Below are 23,607 nucleotides of genomic sequence, written 5' to 3' on the forward strand. Positions count from 1 at the left end.
TGCAATACATCTGCACACATGTGCCTCACTCAGTATATCTATCTATATCTATATATATATATATATATATATATATATATATATATATATATATATATATATATATGTATGTGTGTATCTATATATATATATATATATATATATATATATATATATATATATATATATATATATATATATATATATATATATATATAGATATAGATATGGAGAGAGAGGGGGAGAGAGAGAGAGAGAGGGGGTGGGACAGAGAGAGAGAGAGATAGTCATATACAGACATATCTGTAGACAGTCAGATCTGTCTGTATATGTATATGTATCTACATATATCTATATATGTATGTGTGTATTACATATATATGTATGTACATATTTTATCTATCTATATATGTCTATGTATTTCTACATCCCTCTCTATCTATGTATACATATATGCATATTATATATATATATATAAATATATATATATATATATATATATACATATATCGATATACATATGTATACATATAATAGATATATATATAAACCTTTTTATTTACACATATGAATACACACACTAATGTACTGATAAACATCCATTACTGTACAACCTACATTGTACATTGCACTACAACCTACATTGATATGTGCACATAGTTACCTTCACATACATATGTATGTACAGCCTTCAGTGACAGTTGCAGTATGTCCCCTGCCCTATGCACATCTTCATATACATAGATACAGACCAATAACACATATGGAGGGTTCACAGTATGTAGACTATTATATTGTTACTTTACATTACCTGTGTTTGTTACAGATGTTTGCGTTGGCTTTGTGATGGTTGGCCTGCGGCTGCTTCTCTTGCCAGCTTCAGTTTGGCTTGGCAGTGTCAGGTTGTGATGACAACTTGTTTGTTTTCTTGTTTTAGATTTACTTTCTTTTCCCTCTCTCTCTCTCTCTCTCTCTCTCTCTCTCTCTCTCTGTTTTTACCTCAAGAGGGTGCAATGAATGTATTGCATGTCTGGACTGGGAGTACAGGATGCTTTGTAGGTATCTGCACATGTCCATGTGATGGCCTCTGCACCAATTGTTAGCAGTCATTTACTAATTGCATGCAGCCTGTTGTGTAGTGATTGCAGTTCTCACTGTGATTTCAGGACGGTGCTATAAAAAGGTTTGTTAGGTAGGCGTAGCCCTTTCAGATTATCAGGGTGGGGACCATGCTGGTATGCTGTGGACACTGTTCTGTGAGTGTAACGGTTGGTATGTCTCTCATATTTCGGGCAGTGTTGTAGACACTGCAATGCATGTTGTACTGTAACCTGAGTATTCCTTCATCCAGTTTCTTCTTCTCAGTGTGTATGTAAACTGACACCTAAGACTAGTAATACTGTGTATATGGCTGTGTGTGCTTTCCTGTGGGACTTGTGGTGTAACTGGTATATAGCAGTGGCTCTTGAAAATTCATTGCTATGGCTTCAATATTTGCCCTTTACATTCACTCCTTGTATGCCTGCTAGGTGTCTTTACTGTAATGTGTTGCTATGGCTTTCCTATTTCCCATTTACATTCACACCTTGTAATGTTTGCTATATCTGTTTGAGTAGCAATTTCCCTATGTGTTTGTTGTGGTAGGGTGGTACTGCATGCAGTGTGGTCTGGCCATGGTGTAGGCCTTGACACCTAGAAGGGTATTTGATTATGCTGCTGAGCAGGCCTCAGATACTCTCAGGTGCATCTTTTATCAGCCTTATGGAATGGTACATATCAGTGGGATACTCCCATGAAATTTTCTGATATTCTGCAGTTGTGACTGTGAGTTATTTTGAGCATATGTATTACTACACCATTTGTGACGTGCAAGTGGTGCATATTTTCAGTAATTCATTGTTACCATTGCATGTGTTTCAACACCTTTCTGCCTACTGTTAGTACATTTCACAGGGAGTCAGTGGGGCACAGTTAACATTTGTTTTCAAATCAGGGACATCCCCGTAACTCAATCACAGTTGCTATGTCTGGGCTCTTAACTATTAAAATATGGCAGTGTTTATCCTGCTCTGAGTGTGTGTGCGGCTTGCAAGGTGCTACTGTGACATTATTACCTACTAGCTACTAACTAGCATGGCTGTTTCTCTTCACACACTAATATTTTACAAATCCACTAGATTTGACAGTAAATATACATGACATACTTTGTGTACTAGACTTCCTATATTCCCTTTACATTCATTCCTACTATTTCATGATATATTTCTTTCAGCACAATTTTTTTGTATAGCAATCATGGCTTAGTGGTAAGTCATGCAGACTACTGTTTCCAAGGTCCTGGGTTTGGGACTGACAGTGGGGTTTTATTTTGCTGCTGAGCAGACTACTGGCCTTGTCATTCAGAGTGACTAAGGCACTTTTAAGCAGTTGTAAGTGGGGTAGCACTGGTTTGCGCAGAGCTCACGCATGCGCATTGGCGTTTAGCTTCACGCACACACGCGTAGCTAAGCGCACACAAGCACATACCCGCTTACAACTGCTTAAAAGTGCTTACTCTTGTGCACACCCACGCTAATTTCTTTGAAAGAAATGAAAATGGGGAGACAGGAAAGTGGTGAAAAAGGGGTCACAAAGAGGGTAGGACAGTAGGGAAACAAGCTCAGGATTTGCAGTAAGGGTGTAGGAAAGGCCCATAGCTGCACATTTCTTTATCAGCAACAGCTGTGCATACATGTGTAATTTGGTGTGAAATTTAAAACCTTCCACCCCTGAGAGAGGGGCGGGGACAACAATATTTGTTGTACAGCTAATTGTAATTGCCAGTTCACATGTCCAGCAGACATGTCTGCGAAATGGGCAGCTATGTATGGGGCGTAATTTTTTTGCGGGAACAGAGTGCCCTTTTTTTTTCAGGTGAGAGTGGAATGTCAGGTACAGGAAGTAGGTATAGTTGGGGAGGTAGGTAGGGGAGGTTAACAGACAAGACAAACAAGATGCATACAGGGGTGGTGTATGACACATGTGGGGGGAAACACAATTGACGGGGACGGATGTTTGGATATCTCGAGCCCATGAGCCCACAGATGGCAACAGTGGAACTGAGATCCCCACCCATGGGCAGTTGCCACTGTGCCTTCACTGCCCAGGATGGGGCTGTGCTGGGGGCTGTGTAGGATGGGCAGCAGGCACACCCATGAGTTGTGCCACCTGTGCCTCAAGCTGGTTTAGGGGCTCAAGCACAGAATGCCTGATCTCCCTACACACCACAGTCCTGACACTATGGAGGGTGAGTGGATGTTCTCCTCCAGCCACGCTTGCAGAGGGGGGACGAGCCCCATCCCCTGCAGCGCTTCCACCTGAAGGTGGCACACAGCCACCGGATGAGGGTCCGGCCTGGGAACTAGTACCAGGTGCACTCGCCAGCTGAGGTGGGAGAGGTGGGATTGCAGGAACCCGCCTTCCCTGTCGTCCTATGTTTTGCAATATTTTATGACAGTTTGGGTTAGTAACAATCAATACCATTCACAATTAGTTGTAACAGCATGCATTAGTATTCCCATTAACCAAACACCCATAAATTCAAGACATTGAACAGCAAGCATAACACATGCATAATTTGAACAACAGTACACAATCCAACAGCATGCAGGGTTGATTGATGCCAACAGGCCATCAGGTTTGGATGTATGAACAGGGCACATGCATCAACGTACATGCAAATATGTATGAACCAACAGGACAAATGTCCAGGGGAATTAATTGCGAATACACATACCCATTTCATGTGGAATGGATTATTTGTGGTTATAGGGTAGGTTGAAGAAATATTTCATTAACAACTTCAAATACCTATACATATGCTGTACATTTCTACTAGCTGCAGATATATACACCCTACAGGTCTGACTACAGTTTCCTTTGTGTAAACCTAGGCATGTTGGTGATAGGAATGTTACTGCAACATTAATATACATTGCATTTTTATTCATGCACATTCATATCTGGCTCTGTTCAGCTGCAGCATCCTGCTACATTTGATTTATATGGGTGTAGACAACTGTGGATGTTTGGTATTTCATACAACCATACTATCTACATATTGCAAAGGTACAGCAACATATCCAAATTGTGGGACAGACATTCCAGCTTCAGTACTTTATTGCACACATTTCACTCTTTGGTTATGCCTGTCACATTCATTTCATTCTGTACTGACTGCAGTATACTTTATTCAGGAGTTATTACAACTTTCTTGGTGGATTCATACCGCTTTCTCACACTCTCACTTGTTTTATTTTTACAATTCAGGATGGTACTTAATTCTAGCCTTTATTGACATGTTTTACTTGGTTACAACAATCCTTTCCAACAGTCTCACTTGTGTCATGTTTCAGATTTTAAACGGGGATATATTTCACACATGTGCTGTAATTTACAGCCTGCTGCAGGTTATGTACTATTACATTACAGGTGGAACATCTTTATTTCAGACTTGTTTCATTTTTATTTTTGGATTACAGGCTGCATCTCACTTATGTAATCACACAGTACTAGCAGAATCTCTTTTACACTGTTACTTGAACTTTTTATTAATAAGTGACTACACTGCACTCTTTTGCAAGCTGTCATACTTATATTTTTTAACAGTTACAGGGAGAGAATTACTAACCTGCCTGGTGGTGCAACTGCACAAGCCTATTGGCATAGGCTTGACAATTCGCAGAACGGACACCTGCAGCTGTAATATAAATGAAGTAATATTGGAATACACATCTCCATAATATCAGCTAGGTTAATTTCTTACATAAATAATTACATGTAACTTACTCAGTAGTGGAGCGTTGGGCATTTGCCGGGCCTCCTGGATCCAACGGTTCAGTTGGTCCTGCTTCCATCTCTTCAGGTCTGCATGGTGGTGATGGACCTGTTCACCAGTCCTTGGTATTCCTGTGGCACTGGTGAGATCATGTGACAACCGGTCCCATGCCTCAGCCTTGTATTCTCCCTACAGGACCTGGCCCTGCATGAACTGGGCCTCATGATCATGGACGAGGAGCCAAACCATATATTTGGACTCCTCAATGTCCCACCTCTGTGCTCGGAAGCAACTACCCTCTCCTACACCTGCCATCCTGACTGCAAATTGGATCCACAATCAGTTATGCTGTGCATTCCCGCCTATGGGGCTTATATATGCCATTTTTCCTGCACTTATCTGTGATTGTCCATTTTGGAAATGTATCAGCTTCACAAAACCTGCTTTGTCATGCTTTTCTTTCCATTCATTCCTATATATATGCTAATACTGCATTTCTAAGAGCAGCTGTCATGGCTTAGTGGTTCAGTACTTTGACTATGGTGCATGATATCCAAAGTTTGAGCCTGGCCATTGCTTTTTTTATTTTATGACTGTCTACACAGACTAGGAGGTGTGTCTGTGTAAAGGCAGTTTTGATACAGCTTGCTCAACGTTGCCCGCCGGTTAGCTTATTGGCGCGGTGCGCAGCTCCGTGCAAATGGGTTACACTGGTTTACGCATCATTTGGCTGTCAGCACGCATATTACACTCAGCTCAGCTACGGGCACACAGTTTCAGCGTGTTACAATGCTGCTCAACCCCGGGCACTCATTTTACACCTGTTAAACCACTGCTCACCTACGGGCAGATATACTCAGCTTGTTAGAGCGTAGCTCAGCTATAGGCACTTCTGACATTTTTTTTTTTTTTTATTATCTCACATTTCTGCGAAATACAAGGCCCATTTCATTACATTTTACATAAAATATAATTATATATATGTACATGTATGTCAGGGAATTGTTTTGTTCTTATTTGACTAGAGATAAAAATTGATGCTGTTGGGGCTTGAACCGTGACTGCCTCCTCTTCAGCTGGCATCTCTACCGCTACACTATTGCTTCTTGGCTTACTTTGCATATTTAGATCTTATATGCTTTTCCACTGACTGCTAACTGTGGCTAAGTGACGGGCACGCCCGTGCAAATGAGTGCAATTACGGGCAAACATCTTTAAAACTTATAAAAAAAAAATTTAACATGTTCATTTTTACATTTTATGTTTATAGTCTGTGGGAGTCATGTGTTGTATTGTGTTTGTTGACATTTACGCGGACTCTCTCGTGGGGGTTTACTTTCGGGACTGTTACTCTTCTGGGGGCGTGTCCGTTTGCAGGACTTGCCCTGCGGACACGCCCCCTACTTTCTTACACGGACCGTGTTAGCCTTGGGTGTGAGTCAGCATGCCCTCATGAATATGCATGGCATCCTGACGTCACACCATTTAACTGCGGCCTCCATGTAAGACTTGTAACTCTTACATGGAGGCTTCTTGAATCCTGCCAAATGAAGCAATACAAATCACAAGAAAGCAAAAACAAGCTAATCTTTCAATCACAGCAGTCTATGGCAGCGTCTGGGTGAACCTTTCCGGTAAAGCATTTAAATGTTTTATTTTATCACTTAAGTGCAAGGTACCCTCCGTTCACAGGTAATTAACCTTAACTGACCTGTTCTAATTTCTATTTGACTCATGAGAGACACGGCTCTGGTCTCTTCCCTAGTTTAAACATATAAGTGAAATCAGAATACAATTAAAACACAGTGCTGACCTGCCTTTAATTCTTTTAACTTCCATTGTCTTTAGTCTGCCTTGAACTGCTTTGCTATACTTCTGACAACTAATTCTCCTATTACCTACTAGTAATCCTTGCAGCACCAGTTTTCCACTTCCATTTCTTTTGTGAACTAAGATTCAGTCTTTGCATTTTTTTCACTTAATCTCTCCTCAGTAGTTCTTTCTTGTCTCCTCTGTTCTTCCAGATTCCCAACTAGATTTCATCCAACTCCTTTTTCATATTCTTCACCAAATCTCTATCTTTCCTCCTTCTCTTGTGGTTTCTCCATCTTGTGGTTTCAATCTATGTCTCTCATTCTACCCACCAGTCTCCTCTGTTATCTCTCCAAGTTCTGCAGGTTCATTCTGTCCCTCTTGTTCTACCAAAGTGCCACTTCTATTTTCATTTCCAGATCAGCTCTTGCTCCCTGATCCCTCTAGTTATAACCAATAATTTATATATTTATCCATTCATACTGTGGAGATGTCCAGCAAAATACATCTGTTTAATATGTACTCTCCTAATCTCTTTCAATATTTCTGTCTTCTAAAATTCCACCCGTTTTATTTGCCATTATCAAGCAGTTCCTAATAATTATATCCATCCTCTTTTCTGGATGTGTCTAACTTCATATGGCTAACCACTCTCATTCCACCATATATTTTCATAACTCATTCAAGGGTGTCATAGTAGCACAGTGGATAGTGCTGTCATCTCATAACAAGAGGTTCCCTGGTTTGATTCTCAGCTGCGATGTTTTCTGTGTGGAGTCTATATCCTTCCTGTATCCATATGGGTTTTTCTCCAGGCACTCTGATTTCTTCCCACATTCCAAAGATATGTAGTAGGTAGATTGAAAACTCTAAACTGGCCCTAGGTGTGAGTGTGCATGTAAGAATATGTTGTGGAAGAGCAACTGCTGCAGGGCTAGCCATGTGGCAGTATGAATCTTGGCTCTAGATGACTGTCACTGTTGAAGTGACACCCAACCCCATGTACAAAAATGGGAAAAAGGTATCAGCTCTCTTACAAAACAGTCTATCTTGTCTTGGCTTCAATCCAACATTATATATTCTGAGATGTTTTCTATATTTACTCTCCTCCATAATGCCTTTGGTTCAAATAATTGCCTATAAGACCTCCCATCATCCTAATAAATATAAAAATGAACACATTTTCATCTGATCATCTATCCACCCTCCTACATATTAATCACCTTCCTCCCCACTTCTCACCACTTCCTCAGTGACTGTGTCCAGCTATTGCTAAAATACTAACACCAGTGCACCTCCCTGTCCCATCTGATCAACTTCTCCATTATGGTGCATTTTACTTAGCTGCCATCCCATTATTTTCTTTCAGCATCCTTCTAACAATAACACTGCCACTCCTCTATTTCTACATGATTTCCCTAGCATAGTCTTTGTATGAGTGCCCCCCCATATTCCATGCTGCTACTTTTACTTTTCTTTTCTTTTCTTTTCTTTGTTTCCCTTGTATGATCAGTTTCAACAACTGGCTAAGCTTCTGGTGTCATTCAAAGGGGACCCAGTGTCTGTCAGCCTGGGACGACATGCTCGACAAGCTGAGTTGCTTCACAAGAGATGGCTTGCACCTTTCACCCCTAGGCTTTCGAATACTGGCCAAGGCTCTTGCTGCCCCATAGTGCTTTTTTTAGGCAAGGCTTAAAAGTCAAACCCACCTCCGTAAACAGCACAATTAACAAAAAACTGAAGGTTATGCTACTCAACGCCAGGAGTTTAAACCTCAAAATGCACATGCTCGAAGCACTCCTCAATATGGAGAACGTCAACATCTGTGCAGTAACTGAAACCTGGTTCAAGGCTCCAGAGAGCACCCAGCACTACCGGGCTACAACTCGTACCACACAATTTGTCCACAGAACACAGACCAAAACACAAAAGGAGGGGGTGTATCCATATTCATCAAGGATACCTACACCTCCAGGTTAGTGGTGTAGCATGATACCTGTGAGATCATCCATGTGCAACTAACATCAGGCAAATCTGCAATGCAAATTGTGGCCTGCTACAGATCACCCTCCATGACCCAGGATCACCACTCCGCCTTTCTGGAGACACTGGAAAACATGAAGGTCCTACCGAACACCCTGATATTGAGCGATTTCAATTACCCTACCATTAACTGGGAAAACTACTCGAGTACAAACTCCCAGGCCCATTGCTTCCTGGAATTCATCAACTCAAATGCCCTGGATCAGCTGGTAAATTCCCCTACCAGAGGTGAAAACATATTGAACCTGGTCATCATAAACGTGGGTGACAGGTGTTCCACAACAGAGGTCAACTTGTCACTGGTTAGATCAGACTATAAACTAATCACTCTGGATGTCCACACCCCACCACTACACCCAACTAAGGAAACCACAGTAAAAAACTTTTCTAAAGCAAACTTCACCTTACTTAAGACAGAGGCGGTAAGTTTCACAGCCCCCACGCTAAAGGATAATGCTGCCCAAGATGCAGAAACCTTTACAAATGCACTCTATGAGGACCTACAAGGATGCATGGATCATGCCATCCCTAGCAAAACCAAGACTCACTCCTCTAAGAGAAGGAAACCAGTCTGGTGGACCCCTGCCATAAACAGGCTATACAATAGAAGGAGGAAACTAGTTCAGAAAAAAAGCAAATCCCAAGAAGGAAAGACATCCCTGATCAGTATCAGTAAGAAACTAAGGTCCCTCATAAAATCATCCAAGGTTAACTTCAAAAGAAAAATAGCCAAGGATTCAAAAGATAACCACAAAGCCATCTTTAGCTATGTTAAGAATCTAAGTGGCAACTCGCAGATATGCACTGAACTAGTGCAAAATAGCACAAAATATACTGAACCTACTGATATTGCCAACATCCTGGCAGATAGATTCAGTGTACATTTCACCCCCTTTCACCCCCAAAAGGGCCCACAACAATACCAGAAAAGTGTAGTGTCCCAGATTTTACAGATGCACAGGTGAAAATAGCCCTTTTAAAAGCCAAAAACACAGCGTCAATGGGGCCAGATGGTGTCCCAGGCTGCGTCTTGCACAAACTACAGAACGAACTAATCCCCGACCTAAACACGCTGTTCAACCTCAGCATCTCCACAGGCTACGTGCCCATAAAATGGCGCACAGCAATGGTTATTCCATTCCACAAAGAAGGGGCCACAACTGACCCTGGTAACTATCACCCCATAAGCCTGACTAGCCTGGGCTGCAAGGCTATGGAGCACATCATTATGGAACTCATTAATCATTAACAAAGACATTGGAAACCTCCAAGCACTTGACCTGATCCAGTTCGGCTTTGTTAAGGGCAGATCATGCCTATTAAACCTGGTTGACTACTTCGAGACAGTCACCAAGGCCATAGATGAGGGAAAGGTTGTTCACACAGCCTACTTTGACCTCGCCAAGGCTTTCAACACCATTCCTCACTCGGGTATTACAGGAAAAACTCACCAGCCTGAACATAAACCCCTAAATCACGAGATGGGTTGCCAAACTGGCTTACAGACAGAACTCACACGGCAAGAATAGCAGTCTCCAGGTCCGACTCTAAACCAGTCACAAGTGGTATCCCACAAGGCTCAGTCCTGGGACCCTTACTGTTAGGCATATACATCTCAGAAGTACAGGCAAGCACAGGAGAACTATGTCTAACCATGTTCGCTGATGACTGCAAACTGGGAGCCATAATTGACTCTCCTGTTCACATGGACATTCTCCAAAAGGGCCTTACTGAGACGGACACCTGGTGTCAAAGTCATGGCCTCAAGCTAAATGCCAAAAAATGCATAATCATCCCTTTTGTGAAAAACAAGACACTCACGAATTACCACATAGGTGGCAGCCCCCTTAATACAGAAGAGGTAATAAGTGATCTGGGGACCCAGGTAGATAGTAATCTCTCCTTTGACAATCATATTGCCAAAGTAGTTAGGAAATCCTTCTATGTGGCCCATCTAATTACTAAAGGGTTCGCATCTAGAAATAAAGAGGTTATAGTGCCCCTCTACTCGTCACTCATCAGGCCCATCAAAGAGTACAATGGGATGTACCTCACAAGACACTTCCAACAGCTGGAGAGACCACAAAAGTACCTCACCAAGAGGATTACTGGCCTCAAACATATGTTATATGCAGCCCAACTGAAAAACCTCCAGCTGTACTCAGTGGCATATCGCTTACTCAAAGGTGATCTCTGCCTGACTTACAAAGCCATGTCCAACTCAGAATTGATGGACATGCTCCACCTAAAGAAATCCAAGACACTGTGAGCCACGTGCTCTAGTGAGCTAAACCTCACCACAACAATAAATAGAACATGCTGGAGGGATAGATTCTTGTCACAGAGACTCTCCATGCTTTGGAACAAAATTCCAAACTACATTAGGCAGAGTCCCTCACTAACACTCTTCAAGAGAAACCTTGACGAGTGGATGGGTAACAGAAAATACACCCCTGGGATCACTTCATTGGCTCTGCTTGACAGAGGATCAGTAAATTAATCAATGGGGCGGCGATAGCCGACACACTCTGGCTAGGCTTATAAATGTCCCTGGGCAGATAGCCTAGTACCTACCTATGAACCTATGAACCTATTAACTTTCACACTTTACTCTTTAGGCTAACCTCAGTTAATCTCCACCAGTTAATACACTTGTCAATTGTTGATCTTTCACTTACATTCAGACACCCCCAAAACTGCATGACATATTTTTGTTCACACTTCTGAAAGCCAGACTTGTCTCCTCTCCTTTTTTCCGTTCCTGTCTTTTTCCATTTGCTGTTCTCCCTGACTTTGTTTGGGTCTGTGATTTTCTTATCCTTTCTTTTGATATTCCCTTCTTTGTCCTTGTCCATTTCTTTTCTTTTCTTTTCCTTTCCTGATAGTCCATCATGACCATTTAGATTTTTCTCTAATGAGAACTTTCAGCTGTCAGAGTTCAAACAGTTACTCCTCTCTTGTGACCCAGTTTAGATAATGTTCAGATTTTGTCAGAAAATATTTGTTTCACAAAAACATTCTCCTAACTAGCACATTCCCAAGTTAACACAATACTGTTGATTACAGTTGCCTATTTCCAGCCTTGAAGGTATTTTCTAGCTCCACTCATGGTCATACTCTGATTAACATTGAGCATTTCACTTTAAAATAAACTAAAGTGAAATAAACTTTACATTCCAAACACTTTTTTAGTTTCTCATGTCTGCCCGTTATGTACATTGAGAAATGATGCACCTTGTTGCAGTTATTGCATATGCCTAATGTGTCCCGCTCACATCATTCTTGCATACGCATTTTTATAGTTAACTAAACATGCTATAGCTCTACATTCACAATGACGTCAAAGTGTTGTCAGTGAAAGATCAGCATTCCTTCCCTTATATTCTATTTAATGCCAATTCCTTTCATTTTTGTTTAACATTCTACTTCTTCTTCTCTTCCTCTTGAACCTTCACTATTCTTCCATCTTGCTCAGAGGACCAAACTAACTACCTTTCTAGTCTCTCCTAACATATGGTGTCCCTTTTTCATTCCAGCAATATGCACCTCTGTCCCCCAAGACCTAAGATGCAACGTTAGTGTACCTCGCATCACTCTTTTCCCTTCATTGCTTTTAGTGAAATCTTGAGTTCTTCCTCTGCTTTCTTCTTATGTAAATCTCCTACTTTAACTCCACAACCATCCTTTATCATGGCGCTCCCTCTGTTTATCTGTCCAAACTTCATCCCTCCACTCAATTCTTGGCTTTACATTTTTGCCTTCCCTGCTCTTCTCTTTAGATTTTTGACTCACTTCACCATTCATCTTCTCAGACCAGGGCTTATTTCCTGTTGCAGGTTTTGCTCTTATGTCACCATTGTTTCTGAATGGTCCAATCTCCTTTGTCTCCTCCTATTGAAAGTCCATTCAGTCTCACCCAGGAAATTTGAATCGTGACGTTCAGCCTATTTTTTTTGCTCTTTTCTTTTGTGATCAATGAAGAAAAGTTCTTAATGTCCAAATTCATTCTCAGTTCAAACCTCGCTCCCTTCTACTTTACCATCCCAAAGGCAGGCATGTCACCTGGGCATCTAGATAGACTGCTCAGATTTTATTCATTTGTTTTGCCTAAGTTATCTTTGTTTATAGAGCACATCTGAAATAACTGTTACTGCTTTTATATACATGCGTCAATAGAGAATTGTTGTGAGTATTCAGTTCTTGCCTCTTTACAAAGGAATGTATACATGCTGGAACATTTTGATTTTCCTCTGATCAATTCTTTAAAATTTTATATCTTTCTTTTAAGAAAGCCTAACACAGTAAAAAAAATAGATTCAAAACATAATGCCATAGTTCCAACTCTGGAGTGTTTTTTTTTTTTTTTGCAACCTGACAAGACTGATGTTTTGGCAGAGCGAGCAGTTTTCACAACTATTGAGTTTGTTAATTTGCCATAGTGAGCGCCTTTGTAGCTCAGTCATCTTACTGTTTTGTCATTGCAACTGCACTCCAATCAAACTGTGTTTCTCTCTCAGATGCTGAATTCTTCATTTTAATTTGGAACTTTTGAGTGTAAATGACTTTCACGTATTATGCTACACCCACCTCAGTCAGAAACAGATTGTACATTTAGTCCTCCTGCGGAACTGCTTTATATCTCACCATTTGGTCCTTCATATTTCCATCAAATATTTTCACAAGTTTTATTTTTTTCCCTGCTGGGAATATTTTTTTTTCTTTTGTTTCACTTCTGGCCTTCTGAAAAACTTCAAAAGGGCAGCCTTACTGTTTGACCTCACTCCTGCCATCCATATCTTCAAAGTCGTTTGATAATCAAATAAATATATTTGATATAGGTGGGTGAGATAATGCTATAATGCTGAGGGCATGCTTCACTGTAAAACATTTTCTTTCTTTTCTTTCCTTCTTTCTCTATGTATGTGAGATTACTAACAGTGGATATGTGAATATGTTTTGGCATGTATCCACTCCAGAGTTTTTCAGGAATCAACAGGCTAAAGGTAGAAAATAAATAAGGAAGAAGGTATATCTTACAAATATTAAATCAACTATATGTTGGAGTTATAAAAAAGATGATTGTTTTGCATTTTCAGTTTATGCATAATTATGTTGGCCAAATGTTACAAGTGAGAGTAGCACTTTTTCCAGGTATACTTCAAAGTATGTATTATTAAGTGTAAATTCAATTTATATTTTGGAGCTAGGTATGCCATTAACTTATAATACGAATTATAAAATAATAACATACTGTAAAACAAAGCATATTTAATATACAATGTTTTAACAATATCTTAGAAGTGAGCAACCTGTTATTTAAACTGTGGGAAATAATACACTATAGAGAAAGTCCATGACATTATGCAAATCAGTTAGCCTACCCTTAAGTATGTGCCTAAAAATAGTAATTTTAAATAATGAACTACAATGCAAAGAAACTAAAAAAAATGCTTAAAAACTGTTGATTATTTCTCAAAGGATTGCAAGTGTATATGATAGTTAAGAGTCCCATTAAGCTTTATGGAAGAGGTGCTGCTTAAAGCTAAGACTAGATGTACAGTCATCAATTTAGTATGATAAAAATCCCATACTCTGAGAAACAGTGAAAGAAAATCCTGAGCAAAGAACACTTATCTGTACCTAGGAACTGAAAGAAATCCATAGGCAGCAGAGTGGAGTGTTCTTATAGGCTAGTATGGGAGCCAAAGTGGAATTCTGATGTTAACTTACAAAGTCCTGGTCAGCAGACATCTGTTTGCCACAATGTTTCTGACAAAACACAAGTGCTGATAGATATGGGTGAGACACACCTCTACTGGACAGAGTGACATTAACAATCGTACACTACGGGAAGTTCGGTATTAGCAGGAGGGAAATTATCTGTCTGGGGTCTCCACTATTGCAACAAAGATGAGGCAGGCAATGTTAAATAGCATCATCTTACTATACTCCAGAAGAGCAGAAGTACAGTCACATATCCCCTAAATTGTGTGAACTCACACATGATGCAGTATTGCACAAGCACTGGTGTGCCCCCTATAATATCAATAGCATTAACCCCACTCCATTACCCCGCACCTCAAAACTTGCTTGTGTTGCATCAGCATATCTTTTGTCCTTGTTATATCAACACCCTTGTGGGCCCCTGCAGTCTAATCCCCCTTTGAGAACACTTTTGCTCTGTCAGGGAGATTATGTCAACCACTTGTCTATCAGCCAGTGTTGTCAGTGAAGTGTCAGAAATCTATCCAAAACTACTTTACATATATAGCATCCTGGTTACATAGCACTATAAACAAAATGACTAGAACTTTAAAATTGATTATTTGCTTTTGAGGAAACCAGTGGAAGGAATGCAGGATAACATTATAAAGACTATATAATGAGGTGACATTAAAGAGCATAACTGCAAAGATATGAATGCCTACAATGTCTCTTCTGAGTAGTAGATGGCCCAGATAAAATGATCTGTAACAATCCTGATGAAAGACAACTAATGCAGATATGGCCACTGACAGGGTTTCACATGATATAAGGTGATTAAAGTTGGCAAAGTTCCTTAGCTGGTGACAACAGGTACAAAAATTGCTGACAGCTGTGCAAGAAATAGTACTTGTTTCACTAGCACTGCTGCACATTTGCATACTTCAGACATGAATTCCAGTCTTTGACCACTGCAGACAATACATGGTGAAAGGAAAGCCTTAAAATGATATGAAATGCCATGGCAACTCTTAGGTTCCTGGAAAAAGGAATGTTAAAGGACAGAATATTTATAAAACAGGCTATCTGGAAAGAAACAGGAAAAAGAGTAGTGAGAATCCTGTTTAGAGAAAGAAGTTTCCTAAATGGGGAATGATAACCATGTAATATTGAAAGCACATCAAAGGATATATAAAGTATTCATTGCACTGCGGCTGACATTTTATCCTGTTAAATGCTAGTGACAAACAATAAATGAGTAACTCAGTAAAATGTAAATGCAAACGTAAAATACATTTTTGATGGTATAAGCCTTCCTGTCATTACTTATATGTCCTAATATTATGATTACACTGCCAAGAATAAAACAAAAAGCCCACCAGAATATAAATAATTACAAGCATGCATACAAAAAGAAACCACACCAACAGTGACTTTATTTTAGTATTGGCATACAGGGAGTTCAATAGATTGGAGGAGAGCTCATCAAACTTAAACCTCATCCATTTTATACTAGATAATGGACATGTTTGCCCCTAAATTTTGTTGAGAGTAGATTGTCTGAAGTTTCAAATATTACACTGAAGAGTTAACTTTGATGAGTTTGAATCTCACCGCCTTTACATGTGATAGTGACTGTTTGCAAACAATTATGATTGATTGTTGAAAAGAAAAGCACATCTACAGTTATGAAGCAGAATGCACATTTTTCAAAACAGTCGGCAGGATTCACGATGGCTTGCATGGAGTCTAAGAGTAGTATAAGACTCCATGCAGCCATCGCTATCCAGGAACAGCCTGCATGTGCGTGTAAGAGAGCACCTAAAACGGCTCTTACATGGACAGGGTGTGGATATGCTAATTACCTCACTTGCAGCCGAAAGGCATGCAAATGAGGTAATTTTGTGATCCAGGAAGCAGAAACTTGCCCGTGTAAGAGCCGTGTTATCTGCAGAAATGTACTCAGTTGATAACTGAGTACCGTTCTGCAAATAACACAATGGAGCATTGTCAGCTCCAAATAAAGGTTGCAAATGTCCCAGGCAGCATGCCAATGGCCAAATATGTGGCCACTGGCAATGTACCCCGATGCAAAAATAAAATAAAAATGTTTTTTTTTTTCTGCGATCGCCGATGTTTAAACGCAGTGCAGCGCCACGCAAACAGACTGAGCTATAAAAAAAACAGAAAAATAAAATTTTTTTGTGGGTTTTATGCAAAGCATGAATTTACAATGTAAGGGAATAGCAGGCTGAAAACAACATGGCCACCAAGTAGGGGTTGCTAAGGGGGAAGCTGAGTGTAAGACATGTAACTAAGCATTAGTAGGCAATCCCATGTAAATGAGTGGTAGGATAGTGAATCATACTGTCACATAGGAAATGAGCACATTCCGTGCAATGTAGGAGTAGGATAAGGGGGAGTAACAGAGTAGGAGATAGGTGACATCACAGGGGGGAATGTATGAAAGAAATGCAGCTCATTGGAGCACAGTGGCATGTGAAAGATGTCAGTCACACATCATGGAAAGAGGAGTGTCAACAAGTAGGCATGGGAAAGCCAAGAAAGGGAAGGTGTACACTATGGATAACACCAAAGTTTCTTGCAGGGCGTGCATGCGTGCGTGTGAGCGCTGGTAGGCACGAGTAAGATAGAGTGCGCACGTTTAAGCGTGAGTGCACGTGTTTATGGCAGAATAAGCATGTAGGAGCCTGTTTAAACACCTGTAAGCTTGTTTGCGCTGGTGTGCGTGCGTATTAAACCGAATAAGCAGATTGTAGTCCGTCTACGCATGTGTGTGTGCGTGTTAGCTGCTGTGAGCGTGTTTTTGCTGGTATGCGTGTCGCTCCCCCCCTGAGAAAACAGAAGGGAAAAAGGAAGCATGAGAAATAGTAGGAAGCTAGTAGGGATTACTGGCAGAGCTAGCAGGTGAAAATAATCAGAAGCAGGCAATTACACAGGCAGAACAGTAGCCCAGCCCAGCACTTAAAACTCTGCAAACAACAGTGCAGAATGTTTCTCTCAAGAGACACTGCAACAGAGGAGTAAGCTATTAGAAGTGAAAACTGAAAAAGCTTCACTCAGACCAAAAATGCTAGGGGCTGCCATAGCTGTTATAAGGAGACATATGCAACTTGCTGAGGGTGGTGACTATGCAAATGCTGCCGGACAACCCACAGTGAGGAGACGGAGAAAAGTGTACAGGCCCAGGGTCACCTACCAGGGGTTACATGAGCTGGAGATAGTGGAGCACTATAGAGTGGACAGAGACCTCCTACAGCAAATTGTTGAGCTGTGCAGGCCACGCCTCACACACAGAACCAACAGAGGGGAACCCATCCCAGTGGAAACCAAGGTATGTGTTTGCCTAAGAATACTAGCAACAGGTACCTTCCAGAGTCCAGCTGGTGATATGATAGGGATATCACAGGCATCAGCATCCAGGGTACTGCACCAGTTCCTGGATGCCATGTCAGCACATGTCGGTGATCATGTATATTTCCCCAATTCCCATGAGGTATTGGCCAGAAATATGCGTCTCTTCCAGCAAATAGCGGAATACCCTGAGGTAGTGGGTGCAATAGACTGCATGCATATATGCATCAAAGCACCAGGTGGTGAGCGGAGTAGGGCCTACATTAACCACAAGGGCTTCCCCTCCATCAACTGCCAGGTCGTGTGTGATGCCCAGGGCATAATAATGAATGTTTGTGCTGGCTGCCCTGGAAGCTACCATGATTACCATATCTGGCATTTCATGCAGCTGTACCAGACATTTGCCAATGGGGACATCTCACATCGTCACTTAGTGGGGGATGCTGGCTATGCGCTGGAACCGTGGCTGATGACACCCATCAGAAATGCACACACACCTGAACAAGAACGCCATAATGAGGCAAACGCACAAACATGAAATGTAATCGAGCATGTGTTTGGACTGCTAAAGTCATGGTTCCAGTGCCTGGACACATCTGGTGGAGCCTTGCAGTACTTACCAACTACATGTACCCAAATTGTCATGGTATGTGCTATGCTACATAATATGATTCTGCGAAAACAGCTGCAGGAGGACCAGCATAGGGCTGGGCCAAACAGCCCCTCACCATTGCCAAGCCAATCACAGGCAGAGCGTGACTTGGAGGAGGAACAACCTGAGCCTGCCCCAGTAGGCAGAAGGAGGTGTGCCGAGTATGCCTTGGCCTTGGCAAAGAGGCAACGCATAGCACCTACACTGGCTCAGTAGGAACCCTGGAAATGATACCTCTCTCTGACTCACACATATAGTAAAAGGGATGCCTAAGTTGACACAACCTGCTGTCAAACATGTACAGGGAGTGTAGTATGTGCATCCAACACAGACAGCCCTGCAGCACCACCTGAGGCATGATTGCTATGTGTTAAGCAATGTAACACCATGTAGTATATGCAAACTTGATGACCCTGACTAACGTCCTACCCTCACCAAGCATGATGCCACAATATGAAGACAAGATGATCAATTACAATAATTGGCTTAAGTATTGCTGTTAGTCAAAGGGGATCCAATGTGTGCCAGCCTGGGATGACATGCTGAGCAAGACACGATACTCCACCTGCTAGGGATGGTGTGCACCTATCACTCCTGACCTTTTGGATACTGGCAAAGGCTGTTGTCACCCCCACCGTGCCTTGAATAGGTAAGGCTCAAAACACAAACCCACCTCCATAGGTATCACTAGGGATAAGAACCTAGACGTAATGCTACCCAATGCCAGAAGTCTAAACTGCAAGATGCATGCAGTCTAAACTCTCCTCAGCATGGAGAATGTTGATATATGTTCTCTAACAGAAACCTGGGTCAAGGCTCACAAGAGCACCCTAACACTACCAGGTTACACCTCATACCATGCTGTACAGCTCCAAAACATGGAACAAACTACAAAATGAGGGTGACTAGCAATAATTGTCAAGGATAACCACACCCCCAGGTTGGTACCACAACAAGAAGCAGCATGGACTATCCACGGGCAGGTAACAGTGGCTAAAACTGCCTCCCAGTTTGTAGCCTGCTACAGACTACCCTCCTAATGCCAGGAACCGCACTTGGCCTACGTCGGAACACATGAAAATATCAAGCTATCCAAACAACATTATATTGGACGACTGAAAATACTCAAACATAGACTGGGAGCATTATTCTAGCTCCAACACCCTAGGCCAAAGGTTCCTAGAATTCATAAATCAAAATGCTCAGGAACAACTTACCACTCCCACAAGAGGGGTAAGTATACTGGATGTGATAAACAGCAACATGGGTACTCTATGGCCATATGAGAAGTGTATCCCTCACTGGTAAGATCAGACCATAGAGTAATCACACTGGATATTCACATCCTGACCCCAGTCCCTGGGCAGAAAACCACAGTGAAAAACATGTGTAAAGCAAATGTTGCACTCCTCCAAACTGATGTGGAATCCATTAAAGACCCTGTGCCTGTGGAAAATATGGGCCACACCTCAGAACCCTTTATAAATGCATTCTATGAACACTGTCAGGAATGCATGGATTATGCAATCCCAAATAAAACCAAGACCCAATTCCATACACGCAGACATCTGGCCTGGTGGACCCCAGCCATTACCAAACCATGCAAGAGAAGGAGGAAGCTACTACATGATAGAGCAAATCACAAAAAGGGAAGTAATCTCTGATCAGTATTATGGCAAAAAACTATGGCCACACATAAAATCCACTAGGGCCAGCTACAACATGTTGAATCTGTGAATCTTGAGGCAATGTTACACCTGCCCCATGTACACAGACAACACCCTCCTCCTCCCAAGAAATACAAATATATGTGAGAGATGCAACCATTTATCCAAACTGGAGGCCGAGCTCTCTCAACTCAGTACTGGCAAAACTAGTCAGGAGGAGAAGGTAGCCACACACACACACACACACCACAAACCCAGTCTCACATAGACCTATCACAACTGCAAACCAAAGACATAAACACACAAAAACATTCCTGGAGGCTCTAATTAAAAATCCACCAAATAAACAGAGGCCTCCAAAGCAGACACCCAAGCAACCACTACCTCAAAAAATAGCACATGCAACACATAGTTCACAAAGTCAGTGTGCCAAACAGTCACAGCCCTTAAGGACAAACAACATGCCTGATACACTTGTAATAGGTGACTCCATAGTCAGACACACTGATGTCCCGCTCACCAGACTGAACAAGGAAAAGGTTACAGTAAGCTGCCTGTAGGCCGCTACAATCTGCCACATAACACAAGCACGCAGGTCACTCCAAATCAAGTACAAATATGACTCAGTCATTGTCCATGCTGGTGTGAATGACCTGAGATGTACCTCCCTGGACTACATGAAAAGAGACATAGAGGAGCTCTCTGATTATGTAGCCCAGGCCGGTATGACCCTGACCTTGAGCAGCATCCTACCCTCACCAAGAATGATGCCACAGTACAAACACAGAATGATCAGCTTTAACAATTGGCTCAATTACTGGTGTCATTCCAAGGGGATCCAATGTCTGTCTGCTTGGGATGACATGCTTGACAAGCCACGCTGCTTTGCCAGGGATGGCTTGCACCTGTCACCCCTGGGCTTCTGGATATTGACTAAGGCTCTTGCCACCTCCATAGTGCCTTTTTTAGGCAAGACTCAAAAGACAAACCCACCTTCCTAGAAAACATAAGTGGAAAAAACTAAGGGTAATGCTGCTCAATGCCAGAAGTCTAAACCTCAAGATGCACACTCTCGAGGCCCTCCCCAGTATGGAGAACATCAATGTCTGTGCAGTGACGGAAACCTGCTTCAAGGCTCCTGAGAGCACCCCAGCACTACCAGGTTATGCCTCATATCATGCTTTTCGGCCCCAAAACCTGGACCAAACCACAAAAGGAGGGGGAGTATCCATATTCATCAAAGATACCCACACCTCCAGGTTACTGACAATGCACGAAGCATCGGAGACCATCCATGTGCAACTAACCATAGGCAAAACTGCTGTACAGTTTGTAGCATGCTACAGACTACCCTCTCAAACCAGGAGCCCCACTCAGCCTTCCTGAAGACACTGGAGAGTATGAATGTCTCTCCAAATACCAAACAAGGTACTCACAAATTACCACATAGGTGGTAATCCATTACGTATGGAAGACGTAATCAGGGACGTAGGGACACAAGTGGACAGTAACCTCTCATGTGACACTCACATTGCCAAGGTGGCTAGGAAGACCTTCTATATTGGCCACCTTATCATGAAAGGATTCACATCTACATCAAGAGAGGTCATTGTGCCCCTATACTCTTCTCTTATCAGGCCCATAATTGAGTACAATGCCCCATTTGGGATGTACCTTACCCGACACCTGCAACAGTTAGAAAGACCCCAAAAGTACCTCACCAAGAGGATAAAGGGTCTCAAACATTTGTCATATGCTGCCTGGCTGAAGAAACCCCAGCTGTATTCAGTCACATACTGCCTACTCAGAGGCGATGTATGCCCGATGTACAGGGCCATGTCCAATCCAGAATTAATGGACATGCTCCACCTCAGAAAATTCAAATCCATCAGAGCCGTGAGAGCGAGAGATTTCAACCTCAACACATAAATAAATAGGATGTGCTGAAGGGACAGATTCATAACCCAGAGGCTTCCCTACACTCTGGAACAGAATCCCAGTCCATGTTAGGCAGAGCCCCTCACTGACTCTCTTCAAGAGGAATCTTGACAAGTGGATGGGAGATCGTAGGTTTACACTGGGGGTCATCACTCTGTCATGTCTAGACAGAGGCACAGTAAAGTAAACCCTAAATGGGCATAATATTCACATAGCAAGGGGTGGCGAAATCCACACACACTCTGGCTAGGCTTATAAATGCCCGAGGGAAGATAGCCTAGTATGAACCTATGAACCTATGAACCTATGAAGATACATATTGTACAGGACACTAAGGATAATCACAAGGCTTTCTTAACTGATGGTAGGAACCTTGGTGGAAATTCACAGATATGCTCTGAATTACTCAAATATTACAAACAATACACCAAACCCACACACATTGCCAGCATCCAACCTGACAAGTTCAGTGCAAACTCTCCCCCCCCCACAAAAATGACAAATATCTATCCCAGCAGAGTGCTGGCCCCCTGACATTGCAGATGCTGAGGTAACAGCCAGCATCTTCAAAGCAAAACACACAGCATCAATGGTACAAGGTGGTGTCCTGGGCTGCGTCCAAAATGAACTCCAAGAAGAATGGCACGCCAAATAACACTACTGCTCAATCTCATCCTTACCTCAGGATATGTACCGAAAGAGCAGTGTACAGCAACAGTGGTCCCTCTCCACAAAGGTGGTGCCTGAATGGATACTGCAAACTATCACCCCAAAATCCTGGAAAGCTTGGTCTGCAAAGCTATGGAAAGGATCATCATGGACCACAGTAATAAAGATATTGGGGACCTACAGACACTGGACCCTACCCAGTGTGGCTTTCTTAAGGGCAGATCCTGCCCCTTAAACATGTTTGACTCATTTGAAACAGTCATCAAGGCCATTGATGAGGGGAATGTGGTCCACACAGCCTATCTGGACCTTGCAAAAGCCTTCCATACAATACCCCACATGTTCATTATAGATAAGCTCACCAGCTTAAATATAAACCCCTATGTCAGTAGATGGGTTGCAAACCAGCTCAAGGACAGAACTGACATGGTCAGAAATGCTGCAGCCATGTCAGACTACAAACCAGCTACAACTGTCATCCCACAAGGCTCGGTCCTGGGACCTCCCTTGTTTGGTATATATTTCCCATAGGTACAGGCCAACATGGAAGGACTGTGTCTGAACAAGTTTGCAGATGACTACAAACTGGGCACCATATTTGATCCTCCAGCTGACACAAGAATCCTACAAAAGGGCCACATAGAAACAGACAACTGGTGCCAGAGCCATGTCATCAAGCTAAATGCAGAAAAGTGTATAGTCATCCCCTGTGGATAAACAGTAAGTGCCTACCAATTACCACATAAGTGTTAACCCATTAAGTACTTTAGAAGTAATAAGAGACCTGGGGACACAATTTGCTAGATATCTTGCATTTGACAACCATGTGGCTGTAGTGGTTACTGAAACATACCATATACCCACCTAATCATGAAGGTAGTCACATCTAGATCAGGGGAGGTCGTCGTGCCTCTTCAGTCATCCTTCATCAGCCTCACAATTGAGTACAATGG

This window comes from Protopterus annectens, chromosome 3.part1, assembly GCF_019279795.1.
Source record: "Protopterus annectens isolate FY-2018-M chromosome 3.part1, PAN1.0, whole genome shotgun sequence".
Classification (NCBI taxonomy): Eukaryota; Metazoa; Chordata; order Ceratodontiformes; family Protopteridae; genus Protopterus; species Protopterus annectens.